The following is an 11,214-nucleotide window of genomic DNA, read 5'->3' as shown; positions in this document are numbered from 1 at the left end:
GTTCTGCTGTGCATGGGGTCGCTATGAGTCGGTTACGACTAGATGGCACCTGACAACAACAACAACATAGTGTCTAAGGGTTTGCTGTGGATACTGAAATCTCCAGTTGCTCATTCAAGAATTTGCTGGAATTGGATCTAGGATGCAAGTTGAGTTCAGGACTGTTCCACACACATCTTCACTTTGGGAATCAGGACAAAATAGCACTCTTGTCTGCGACATGCATCTCTCATGACAGAAGAGAGAAAATAAGAATCATGAATGGAAACCCACAGTGTCTGAAAACCTCAGTGAAATATTGGTAAATATTTTCTGCCTGCATTATTCTGCCTAGAATAATTTACCTGGCCTGGCAAAAGTCATTGGTAAAAAAAATTATATATATATTTCCTACAATGTAAAAGAGAAGCAGCAAAGAAGAAGCATGAATAAATAACACAGTCTACACATTGAATAAGGAGCCCTGGTAGTGCAGTGGATTACAAGCTGGGCTTCTAACTATAAGGTCAGCAGTTCAAATCTATCATTTTCTCAATAGGAGAAAGATGAGGCTTTCTGTTCCTGTAAAGGATTACAACCTCAGAAACCCTCTACAGGGTTGCTGTGAGAACCAAACTGATGGCACACAACTACCACCACAACCTGAATAAACTAAGTAAGTATCCTTGCATTTTTCATGTTATTTTCATAAGTCTACTTTATGTGAAAATACAAAAATATTGTCAAATACCAGTAAAATAGATAAAACCACTATCAAGTTGAGTTACTTAGCCTTTTTGGTTTATAAAAATTAATGCTATAGTCCTATACAGTTAACATTAATTTTGGATACATAGTTTTCAATATTCACATAACAGAAAAATACAAAAAAAAATGTATTTACGAAACTAAAGACTTGGGTAATCATTGAATAATAATTGCAATTTTATTTATAAATATTTTTGAAGTCTGATCATTCCTAAGTCACATATTTCTAACAATATTGTTTACACATCTCATTAACTTCTTAAAAAGATGTTGATTTATGGGATAAAATTGTGGCTATATTAAACTGTCTAAAGCATACTTAATTCCAATGTCATGATGTAGCTTAAGCACTAGACTGCTAACCACAGGTTGACAACTCAAACACACCAGCTGCTCCTTGGAAACTCTATATAGGATTACTAAGAAATGGAACTGACCTGACAGTACTTAACAACAACAACAAAATATAATTATAGGAACAACTTTGATGATTTTCATGTTTGTTACATTATCAATGTACACATAACCCAAAACCTCACTGATGTGTAGTTGATTCTGACTTGTAGACACTCCAGGATAGAGTAAAACAAATCCCTAAGCTTTTGGAGGCTGTGAATCTATACACGTACAGAAAGCCTCATCTTTCTCTCTTGGACTAACTGATGATCTTGCAGTTAACAACCCATTGTGTAATCCACTATGCCACCAAGTCTCCATGTACTCATAGGCTCACTGAAATATGAATCTATTTTTACCTATATGCTCAGTGCCATTCTGCCTATAATTTTCTCACCATGGAACAATACATGCACTAATTGCAATCTCTAAATTTTAGCTTTTGTAAACATATAATAATACTATCAATCAGAATGATTCCACAATAATTCTGAAATGGATCTATGCTCAAGTTGTTAGTCATGGCCTACTGCTTCTAAATTCCTTTGAATATGATGTTTTATTAAAGTATGTCATCAACTAGATTTGATTCGTGTATTAGGAAAAAATTCTCCAAAGAGCTAGTTCTCCAAAAGAGCTATTGAGAAAACAGAATGGGGATTGAGACTATGCTTGTCTTTTAAACTTACACCATGCTCAAGAATTTTAAAACTATATTAGATATATGTATATTTAGGATAAGCACTGGACTGCAAGGTTGGTTTGAACCACAAGGTTGGCAGTTCAAACTCACTGGTCGCTCCTCAGAAACCCAATATAGGGTTGGTATGATGCAGAACTAATTCCACGACACTCAACAACATCATCAACAACAACTATGTATAGTAAACAAGCCCTAACTTAGTTCCGAAAATGATATGTGTTTTTGCAAAATGTTTTCATTTCTGATCCATTGCTGTTGCTGTTGCTAAGTACCATGAATTTGGTTCTGACTCATGGACACCCTGTATAGTGCTTCTGAAGGGTGACTAGTGGGTTAGAACCACTGACCTTGAGACTAGCTGTCCAGTGCTGATCCGACAGGGCTACACCAGGACACCTCTGGGGCCACAATTAGACTGCATTTCCCACTTTCCTTTGAGTGAGCTGTCTATATGACTAAATGAGTACAATGCAATGTGAGCAGGTTAAATGCTCCATTTCTGGATTTAATCCTTTTCCTACTGACAGATTGTCTGGAGCACAAATGGCCCAGCTATTTGGAGCCCAAATTCCACCACTGAGATGAGGATACTTTGTGGAGTGTGACTGCAGCAGTAAGAATGAAATCCCAGACTTTGAATGGCCATGTAGTAAAGAATTGTCCTGTGAACACTGACAATTTGTCCAGAGCTAATATATGGTGTGGAACTTTCAGATAAACACTCCACCATAAGTTGGTTCAAATTGCAAGGTCGGTGGTTCAAATCCACCAGCTGCTTCTTAGAAACCCTATACAGGGTAGCTATGAGTCCTTACCAACTCAACAGCACTTCACATCAACATTATATAAAGAAGTTCTAGTGTGGTGCTGTAGGATAAGCATTGGACTACTAACTGCAAGATCGGTGATTCAAACTCACGAGCAATTCCTTGGAAATCCTATACAGGGTCTCTATGAGTTGTAACTGACTCAGAAACACTTAATGTGATTACATAAAGGAATCCTGATGTTGCGTTGTAGGATAAGCACTGGAATGCTAGCTGCAAGGTTGGCAGCTCAAACCTACCAGCCTTTCTTCAGAAAACCTAAAGAAGGTCAGTATGAGTGGGGAGGCACTTGAAGGCACTTAAAAGCAACAACATTACACAAATACATTTCTTCTTTTAAATGTATTATAGGGTTCTTTGTGTCACTATTTAGAGTATAAAACATTTTTCATAATGTAAATAATGAATCGGATTTTACATCTCTTCTAAGTTTTCAAATTTGTTGGCGTACAACTCTTCATAATATTCTGTTGTTATCCTTTTTATTTCCATGTGATTTCACCCATGTGGTTTCTAACGTGTGTTATTTGTGTCTTCTCCTTCTTTTCTTTTGTTAGGTTTGCCAATGGTTTGTCAATTTTATTAATTCTTTCAAAGAACCAGCTTCTTGTTCTGTTGTTTCTGTCTGCAGTTTTTCTGTTTTCAATTTCATTTATTTCTGCTCTGATCTTTATTATTTATTTTCTTTTGGTGACTGTAGGTTCCCCCTGTTGGTCTGTTTCTAATTGTTGCAGATGCTGTGTTAATGTGTTAATTTTGGTTCTTCTTTTTGGATGTGTGCATTTATTGCAATAAATTGTCCTCTGAACACTGTTTTTGCTGTGTCCCAAAGATTTTGGTATGTTATGTTTTGGGTCTCATTTGTTTCTAGGAACTTTGTGAGTTCATGTTTAATTTCTTCTACTACCCAGTTGCTTTCCAGCAGGGTGTTATTCAGTTTCCATGTATTCAACTTTATTTCATTGGGCTTCCTAGTGTTGATTTCTAGTTTTATAGCATTGTGGTCTGAAAAGATGCTTTGTAGTGTTTTGATGTTTGTAAATTTATGGAGGCTTGTTTTGTGGCCTAACACATAATCAATTTTGGAGAATGTTCCACATGCACTGGAAAATAATGTGTATTGTGCTGTTATTGGGTTGAATGCCCTGTACACATCGATGAAGTCAAGTAGATTGTTTACACTGTTTAGTTCCTCTGTATCTTTGTCAAATTTCTTTTTGGTTGTTCTATCCCTTTTCAAAAGTGGTGTAGTAAAATCTCCCACTATAATTGTAGATTTATCTATTTCTTTCTTCATTTCTAGTAGGGTTTGCTTTATATTCCTTGGTGCTCTTTCATTGGGAGTGTAGATGTTTGTTATGATTTTGTCATCTTGCTCAATTGACCTTTTAATAATGTGATAGTGTTCATCTTTATCTCTTATGATGATTTCAACTTGATATAATTGTAAGCATTGACCAGAGGAAATATGATTGACGACTTAACAGTGTAATTCATTGGTGTCTAGGTGAGCTACGACTTCAATTCTTAAGCTGTAATTTGGAGATCCACAAGTACCCAAATCAAAAGCAACTGTTAAGTCTATTCCAACTCATTGTTGTTGTTGTGAAGTGCTGTCGAGCAGGTTCCAACCCACAGAAACTCTGTTTAGGGTTTCCCAGGAGCAGCTAAGTGAGCTTGAACCACTGACCCTACAGTTCAAATGGCTTTGCAGTCTGGCACATTAACCCACAGTGCCATACCAGGACTACATTCCAATTCATAGTTACCCTATAACTCATAGTGACCCTACATATGATTTCTGTGACTGTAAATCTTTATGGGAGCAGACAGCCTCAGCTTTTGCCCACAGAGCATCTTGTGGGTTTGAACCACCAATGTTGTGGTTAGCAGTCTAATGCCTAAGCCATAGCATGACCATGGCTCTGCAAGCACAGTCCCTGAGAAAATGATTTGGATGCAGTAGTTTTCTGACAACTGATCCAAGGAAACAACGATGTAGGGGTTGTTGTTGTTAGGTGCTGTCGAGTTGGTTCCAACCCATAGCGACCCTGTAGAGAATTTCTGAGGAGTTACGGGAGAGCTTGAAATGCCAACCTTGCTGTTCAAACTAACTTTACAGTCCAATGCATTAACCCACAGCGGAGTAGTGCCACCAAAAACACCAATTTTAAAAAAAAAGTTCCAAAATGAATGAGGCAGGTACTCCTGAGGATAACTGGAGTTTAATCCTACCATCGCCCTCTGCAAAACATGGCATGAAACGTATCTCAGAACTGTCTCAGCAGAAGACAGCTGGCTTTAGTATTTACTTGCTAATTCTCATCTCCTATTGTTTAAAGGTTGCCCCCAGGGTGGTAATTCCACATTATATGGAGTTTCATCTGCTGGTGGCAATTATGCTTCCTTTGTACAGCACAGAGACAGCTACAGGGAACAGAGGGAAGACTATCTGTTAAGAAGTCTGAGTGACCTCAGGTAACCTGTGGCCTATGTGCTGTCCATTTACTACATTTGGCTTCATATCTATTAGCTGTATTAGTTCACCTGTTTATCCATTATTTATGGATTCATCTATTATTTGGAAAATTCTATTCCCAGCGCTTGGTGAACAATGGTCAACAGAATAAAGTTCTTAACCTTGTGGAAATTTTATTCATGTCAGGTAAAAAGACATTAAACAAAATGATCAAGTGACTATATCATATAATTAAATAATACACTTAGCAAAGTTTCCAGGATGTAGATAGTAAAAGTATCTACATTTCTTCCAAAGCTATTGGGATTGATAAGCAGTTGATTTGGTTCATTATAAATAAGAATTTTTACCCCAAAGGGACCCTCAAATAATGAAAGGGGTTGCCTCAAAATTAATAGTTGAAGTTTTATGAGTCAAGGATAATATAATGAGTCCTGGTGGAGCAGTGGTTAAAGCACTTGGCTACTAGCCTAATGGGCAGATGTTGAAACCCACAGCTTCTCCACCTGGAGAAAGATGTGGCAGTTTTCTTCTGAAAGATTTACAACCTTGGAAACCCTATGGAGCAGGTCCTCTCTGACCTCTGGGGTCACTGAGCTTTGCAATAGATTTGACAACAATGGGCTTAGCTTGGAAGAATAATGCAGAATGATTAGTGAATCCTGTGAGATGCTGGATTAAATGATAATTCAAATCTCTTCTGAGTTTTAGATTAGTACTGATGTGCTTTCAATAATTTATTTGTTAAATGATTCTTGATTCAACCTGCAACATTTTGATCATGCTCCCCTTTCACTGCTATTGAGCTGATTCTTACTCATAAACACCCTTTAGGACAGCATACAGTGGCTCAGTGGGGTGTCTAAGACATTAAATCTTTACAGGAGCAGACAACCTCATATTTCTGCCTCAGATCTGCTGCTGGGCTTGAACCACCAACCTAACAATTATTAAACCAGTGCTCAACCCATAGCATTAGCAGGACTCCTTTGACCATGTTTCTTATTGTCAAGTACCATCAAGTTGGTTCCAACTCATAGTGACACTGCACGGGATATCCAAGGAGGACCTGGTGGATGTGGACCACTGACTTTGCAGTTAGAGGTCCTACAGCTCCACATAGTATTTGAATAATTTTGAATATTTTTGAATTATAATGGCATTCCATTTCTCTCAAGAAAATCTCGAAACTCTTTTATTTTTAAAAGTTTATGTGTTTGTTGGAAGGAGCTCTAGTAAAGTAGTAGTAATGAATTGGGCTAACTACCAGTCATTCTGCAGGAGAAAGATGAGGCTTTCTGCTCCCATAAAGATTTACAGCCTCCAAAATCCTGTGTCGGGTTGCTTTGAGTTGGAACTGACTCTAGACACACCACCATGTGTTTGTTGGAGTCCTTGTGTGGTGCTGTGGGTTAATATGTCAGGCTGCAAAGTTGGTTTGAACTGCAAAGTCAGTGGTTCAGGCTCACCAGCTGCTTCTAGGAAACCCTGTACAGGTTTGCTATGGATCAACACTGACTTGAAGGCACTTAACAATCATAATGACATGTGTTTGTTACCCAACTCCCAAGTTCTAGGATGTAATATACAGTGAATGGATATCTGTGAAATGAATAATTAAAACAGTACAGTTAAATTTTGAATATGAATTAACTGCAAATGATTGCATAGTTTAATGAAATGAGATAAATAAATATTATCCTAAAAATTAATTAAGAATATCCTGTAGCAGAACTGTTTAAATGAAGTTTAGGATGTAGAGTACTTCAGTCAAATTTGAATTTAATCATTGGTATTGATAAAATGCCCCAAATCCATGATTTCTAACATTTCCTTGATAAAGTCTGTCCCTTTGACACCAATACTAGTAAATATGAGAGATTTCTTTATGAAATATGCATTTGATTAGTTAACAAAGTTGCTATGTTACTTTGATTGTTTTTCCCTGCAGCAGAAAAAAACATACTCAAAAAATCCAAAGTTTCTAAAGAAATAGTGAAGTAGAGACCTTTCCCTCCAGGAATAACTGTAAAAGAATAACAGTGTCCTTTGATATATGAATAGAATGTCTTAATGAGTTTCTTCTTCTTTGGAATATAGGATTCTTATAAATATTTTATACCACTCAAAAGATAACTAAGAATATAGCACCAGGAAATCTTCAAGTATTCCAAGGAAATTTCCAAATTTGCCAGACATAATTTTAAAAAGAGAGGATCTAATTAAATACTAAAGTAGTTGCTACATTTTCATATGCATTTCTATCTAGTGAATTCTGACTCACAGCGACCCCCACAGGACAGAGTTGAACTGCCCCCATGGTGTTTCCATGACGATAAATCTTTATAGAAACAAACTACTACATCTTTCTCTCCCAAGTGGCTGGTGGATTCAAATCTCAGATCTTTTGGTTAATGGCCAATCACTTTAACCACTGCACCACCAGGACCCCTTCATTGACATAAAACTAGTATAATTCAATACTTTTGTATTGTTATTTGTTGTTGTTAAGTGCCATCGAGTCATTTCTAAGAGCTATTTAAAATTACTCCAAAACTATTAGGTGATTCCAGATAGAAACTTAAAGCAAGTACAAAAGCATTGTTCATGTGATCATGATAATTACTTCCCAGAGACAGTCTCCACATTATTTAAAGAAAAAAATAAATCCACATTATTTAAAAAAAACAAAAAACTTTTATTGTGAATTGAGTTTTCAGAGCAGATCATCAGTTTTACATTCAGAAAATCATGTACTTTGCTTCATTACAGAGATTGCAATCCCTTCCAGGCACCATCAGTTCACAGTATTTTACCTCTATTCACTTTAATTATTGCTTTCCTTGCTATGTCTCCCACTACCTTCATCTTTCCTCTGCCAACCTTCCTCTTGTTGCCTTATTGCCTGCCCTGTCACCCATATTAACATGTGTCTATCCTATGTTGTTGTTATGTGCAGTGGAGTTGGTTCCGACTCATAGTGACCCTGTACAGGGTTTCCGAGGCTGTAAATCTTTATGGGAGCAGAAAGCCTCATCTTTCTCCCGTGGAACAGCTGGTAGTTTCGAACTGCTGACCTTGCGGTTTGCAGCCTGATTCATAACCACTACACTACTAGAGCTCCTTGTCTATCCTATAGCCCATGAGTAATCTCCCCTTCATCCTCCCCCCTTTACCAACCATAGATTGCTTCTTTTATTATTTTCCTTAACTTTTTACAACATTTATCTCGACAATATTTGTCCTTTTGTGATTGACTAATGTTATTCAGCATATTATCTCCAGGTTCATACATGTTATGAGGTGTTTTGCAGATTCATTGTTATTCTTCAATGTTGTAGACATGCATTTTATTGTCAAAGACAAATTGTTAGAATACATGAAATTTTGATGTATTTGTTCCTACAATTTGCATGATATGTTACAATAAAAAATAATGTATAATTAGTTGTTCTTCATGGTGTCCAAATGAGAATGTCTTTGACAAATATACAGATTAGTGATTAGTGACCTGAGATTTTGGTAATAGTCCTTCTTATGAAGACTTCCTCATGTTATTTCTAAAAAAGAGTCCTGGAAACAAGTCAACATTTATGACACACAAATGGGCAGCGTCATGGCATAGGGCAATGGTAGCTTATTAGTTTCAAATTAATCATTGTGATGAATATGAAAAGTAGTGCATTGCAAAACAAAAATTACTAATTCTTTGTAGAATAAGCACTGGACTTCAAACCTCAGGTTGGCAGTTTGAGCCCACCAATTGCACCATGCAAGAGAAGTGTGAGTCTTTCTGTGCCTGCAAAGATTTATAGACTCTGACACCCTATTAAAAGGTGCTATGAGTGGAAATCAACGCCATGAAACTTCAATGCAGCAGTGAATTTAACACACATTGAGTATAGGTTAACTGATACTATTTTGTATTAGAAATACCATCAATGACATTTGGATGCAATTAGTTTTCAAAAAGGTGAAGGAAATCTTTATATTGATCCCCAAATATCTCATTATTTTAATTTTTTTTTTATCTCTTTACTTGGATGATGTCTTCAGAACTGATGTAAAATTGTGCATTTAATGGAGCCAAGGACCCAATATGTATGATCAATGTATTATATGCTCCCTTGGTCAAATGTTTTGATTTAATAATCTTTTTTTTATTATTCACCATGGATTAGATAAAAGCACAGTTCGTAGCATTGTGTAAAGTACTGAGAAGATGGTGAAATAAACAAAACAATTATTTTCTTCTACTTGTTGTTAAGTACTGTGGAGTCGGTTCCGACTCATAAGGATCCTGCACAGGGTTTCTGAGGCTGCAAATCTTTACGGGAGCAGAAAGCCTCATATTTCTCTTGCAGAACAGCTGGTAGTTTTGAACTTCCACCCTTGAGGTTAGCAGGCCGATTCATAATCACTAAGCTACTAGTCGATAATAAAGAGATCACACTAATATAACTGGGATAGCCAACAGGGCTATAACATTCATTTTGTTTTGCTGGATACGTTTTAGAGAACAAATTATTTTGTCACAGATAAGAAAATAATTGGGGGCTCTGATCCATCCGCCCAAGATGCCGAAGGGAAAGAAGGCCAAGGGGAAGAAGGTGGCGCCGGCGCCTGCCGTTGTCAAGAGGCAGGAGGCCAAGAAGGTGGTGAATCCCCTGTTTGAGAAAAGGCCCAAGAACTTCGGCCATCGGACAGGACATCCAACCCAAAAGGACCTCACCCGCTTTGTCAAATGACCCCACTACATCCGTCTGCAACAGCAATGGGCTATTCTCTACAAACGGGTGAAAGTGCCCCCTGCTGTTAACCAGTTCACTCATGCCTTGGACCGAACGACAGCCACTCAGCTGCTGAAGCTGGTCCACAAGTACCCACAGGAGATGAAGCAGGAGAAGAAGCAGAGGCTGCTGCAAAGGGGGTGTCCCCACCATGAGGCCCCCTGTTCTGCGTGCTGGGGTCAACTCTGTCACCACTCTGGTGGAGAACAAGAAGGCCCAGCTGGTGGTCATCGCTCACAACGTGGACCCCATCGAACTGGTTGTCTTCCTGACGGCCTTGTGTGTCCTAAAATGGGAGTTCCCTAGTGCATCATCAAGGGGAAGGCCTGGCTGGGATGCCTGGTCCACAGGAAGACCTGCACCACTGTGGCCTTCACGCAGGTGAACTCAGAAGACAAAGGAGCTCTGGCTAAGCTGGTGAATCACTGGGAGGCAACGTCCTGGGTCCCAAGTCAGTGGCTCACATTGCCAAGCTGGAAAAGGCAAAAGCCAAAGAACTGGCTACCGAATTGGGTTAATGTGTACGCGGCTGGTTTCTCTGTGTATACAAATAAATTCCTTCTTCATCTCCTAAAAAAAAAAAATAATAACAATTGGGGGAAGTTCTCCTTTCACTCCTTTTCTGTTTCTTTTCTTTTCTTTTCCTTTGTCCTTTTTTCTGTCCCTCCCTCTGTTTGTTTTGTCCTCCTTTCCCTTTTTCCTTTCTTCCTTCCTGCTCAGGAAAAATAAGAGGATTGTATTGGGAGTGGTTACATTTATCAATCCACTTGACAATTTTAATGATATAGAGTACCAAAATTACACTATGTTGTCCCACTGCTGAATATGTGGTAACTTGCCTCTTATAGTTTCCCAAGGAGTAGTAATTTGTATCAACTCTTAACAAATAACACTCAGGAATTCAGACAAACCACCTCCAATCGATTCTAAAACAGATGGTATGTAAAGATAAATAACCAGTCACATGGTAACTTGACACACATACACACACTCTTCAGTCCTGCATCATCCTCACACTTGTTGTTATACCTGAGCCCATTGTTACTCACCACTGTTCCACTACATCTAATTGGAAGTCTTGTTTTCACTGACACTCCACTTTACCAAGCATAGTGTTCTTCTCCAGGGACTAGCCCCTTCCTCCTCCTCCTTCTCCTCCTCTTTTTCTTCTTCTTCTTCTTCCACATCTTCTCCTCCTCCTCCTCCTCTTCTTCTTCTTCTTCCTCCTGAATACTTAATTGTGCTCATGAGGAATCTTGAGAATGAAGAAGC

The 11,214-nt window shown here is 38.1% G+C and overlaps 1 pseudogene; it reads left to right on the top strand.

The window, feature by feature from the left end:
- The first annotated feature begins 9,729 nt into the window (after positions 1–9,729).
- On the top strand, positions 9,730–10,460 carry LOC102827233 (annotated as a pseudogene).
- Positions 10,461–11,214: the final 754 nt, after the last annotated feature.

Source organism: Chrysochloris asiatica, unplaced genomic scaffold (assembly GCF_000296735.1).
Source record: "Chrysochloris asiatica unplaced genomic scaffold, ChrAsi1.0 scaffold00032, whole genome shotgun sequence".
Classification (NCBI taxonomy): Eukaryota; Metazoa; Chordata; class Mammalia; order Afrosoricida; family Chrysochloridae; genus Chrysochloris; species Chrysochloris asiatica.
The sequence above is the reverse complement of the archived record's forward strand: the minus strand, read 5'-3'. Positions and strand labels throughout refer to the sequence as shown.